This window comes from Drosophila miranda (genome assembly GCF_003369915.1).
Source record: "Drosophila miranda strain MSH22 chromosome Y unlocalized genomic scaffold, D.miranda_PacBio2.1 Contig_Y2_pilon, whole genome shotgun sequence".
Lineage (NCBI taxonomy): Eukaryota > Metazoa > Arthropoda > Insecta > Diptera > Drosophilidae > Drosophila > Drosophila miranda.
The window spans coordinates 29,749,889-29,752,682 of NW_022881614.1; the positions used below are offsets into that span (position 1 = coordinate 29,749,889).

The 2,794-nt window shown below is 40.1% G+C and overlaps 1 long non-coding RNA gene across 1 annotated transcript; it reads left to right on the forward strand.

The window, feature by feature from the left end:
• Positions 1–1,985: 1,985 nt before the first annotated feature.
• LOC117192255 lies at positions 1,986–2,582 on the forward strand. Its single transcript, XR_004474262.1, has 2 exons — positions 1,986–2,158; positions 2,234–2,582. It is a non-coding gene; the product is annotated as an uncharacterized LOC117192255 (long non-coding RNA).
• The last annotated feature ends 212 nt before the right edge of the window (positions 2,583–2,794 follow it).

A 2,794-nucleotide genomic window follows, 5' to 3' on the forward strand; every position in this document is an offset into this window, starting at 1 on the left:
TCTAATCCAGTGATGTAACGAGCGGGTGGTAACCGACTTAGAATACCATCAATATGTGGTAACGGATATGCATCCCGTCTTGTAACCTTGTTCACCTCTCTTGAATCGAGACACAGTCTATATTTTTCGCCTTTCTTTACCAAAACGCAATTACTGCTCCAGGGACTAGTCGACTCCTCTATAACATCGAGCGCAAGCATATTGTCCACCTCGGCAAACATCAATTTCTCAATGGCTGGTGATACCGGCCAATGTCGTTGCTTTACGGGAATAGCTGCTCCAACATCTATAGAGTGTGTGACTAAACTGGTACGGCCTAATCCTTCAGTAGCGAAAGATGGAAAACAACCTATCACTTTATCTAAGCGAATTCTCTCGTCTGCTGTCAATTTATGTAGGTTCGGTGGTTCTTCGACGTCATCCGTACCTCCAACATCTAATTCAGATACCTCTGCAGTGTGTGTGATTTTATATAAAAGTCCAAATTTTTGCCAGAAGTCTATCCCCAAATAGACGTCTTGCTTGAGTTCAGGAATAAGAAACATTTCTAGGTCTGCCGTGCATCCACGGTAATTAATTTGTGTTACCAGCTTGCCTATAACCTTACTTTCAGTATCGTTAGCCGTTCGTATTGCTCCTGAACACTTTTTAATCTTGCAATGCGCCAACATTTCTTTCGCGGCTGAGCCTCCAATACAACTGATTGTGGCCCCCGAATCCAACAAAGCTACGTAATCACTGCCTTCAATGGTGACATTGGTATACAGCCTGTTATCCGAACTAAGAAATATAGCTGAAACAAACTTGTTCTTATTCTTGCGAACCATCTTCCAAAATTGTCTTAAACGTTTAGTTGAACGTTTGGGCTTTCTTACAAATTTAAAACTATCTATCTTATCAAAAATTTTCTTACGCGTTGTACTATAATTTGCTTCCCTTTCAGGTAAAGGAGTAAATGAATAATGATATGCCGTAGGCAGGGTTTCCTCTACTGTTTGTGAGCTGATCTTAGGCTTCCTTAAACTTTGGTCGTTCGTTAAACTAGTAGGTGATTCTTGCAAACTTTTTTCTCAGGATGTGTCTGCTTGTTGTTGTTTAACACATCCTTCTGCAGGTTTCCCGGAGGGTTACATTAGGGACATACCGGCTTGTAAGTATCTTTTGTTCCACACCCGTAGCAAAAGATCTTACGAGGACCTACACAATCGTCAAATTTATGACATTTGTTGTCACAGTTCCAGCAAGTTGGAACTGTCTGTGAAGTACGACGTTGTATTTGACACACTTCATTATGCTCGACCAAGTCATCGAATAGCTGCTCGCTATCGTCTGGACCTGACAGTTCCAATACGTATGAGCGAAGAGTCCTTTGCTTGACCGATTTTATCTCGTTATAAAACTGCTCGTGCTTACGTACCTCTCGTCGTAATAGCGATCTGTTGGCAATCTTTAAGTGAAGAAGCTCGTGGTGAAGAGTGGGCTTGGAATTTCTAATAAGTAGATTCACAACATCTTCTTCTGTAACCGAATTTTGAAGCCTATCCACGAGATCTTCGATAGCATATTGAAAGTCATCGAAGGATTCGTTTTCGCCCTGACGTCGCCCATCCTCGATGGAATTTCCAGTACCAATCACTAGCTTTTCCCGCGAATAAAAGATACAAGTGATCACAAAGCAATTGATAATTGTTATAAAGATTTTGTTGCGTTAGAGAACGTACTCGATAAATGAACTCATCCATCCTCATGCATCCTCATCCTCATGTTTTTGAACCATCGAATTTAATGCGCCAATTCTGCATTATACTGGAAACTTTTGCTGGTGCTACGTGTGAGCTCGAATTACTTCGATTTGCACTCGCTCTTGAAAAATCTAAAAGAACTTCTGCGTGACTATCTCGTGCTTGACCGATACCCACGTTATTTGTTTGGTTAATGTTATTGTGACCGGAAACATCGGGTGTGATATGTTCTGGTTGTGTCAACTGGAGTGACGCTAATTGATTTTGAATCGAAGATTCAATTGTTTTGCTTAAAAATGAAGTTAGTTGTTCCATTAACTGAGCCTGTTGAATGGTTACAGCAGACTGGACGTAGTTAGCGATTTCCACTTGAGTGGTTATTGGAAGGGTTGTGTTGTTGGTTTCAGTTTCTGTTGGTGAGCGATCTAACCGGGATCGTTGAGTTGATCTCGTATTCATACCCCTTCTAATAAACTTTTGGCCCTTTTTAGGTCGATTAGACGTTCCGTCTATTGTGCTAAAAGATTCGTTAGCACTAGTTGGACGTGTTCCTTCGGCGTTAAGCTCGGCTAACAACGTGTTGTTAGAGAATGTTAGTGCCAGAGAAGAACAATCTAATGAACAGGTGGGACATTTTGGGTTTGTCCTAATCTGTTCCAAAATACAAAGTTTATGGAATTTGTGTCTACACGGGGTGTGGGCTATAATCTCACTAGTTCCCAATACTTCGTTGCAAATTCCACAAAATGGTTCTGCTTCCTGCAAATCAGTTGTTATATCATCTGTACTTCGCCTTACAGCCATTGTATATCAGACAATATTTAAGGAATTAAAGAAAAACTAATAAAAAAAAAATTATATAAGAAGGTATTAATTGTAATAATAAGGTCTGTCTTTCCCACATGCCAGAATACTTACAAAATATCTATTTGGTTTCAGTAGGCTTTTCTATTTTCGTTAATATGGACTATTTATAGGTTAATGCCCTCGTGCACTGAATCATTGGACAACTATCGCGATTTGGCAATATAAAATTGTAAATCCGAATAACT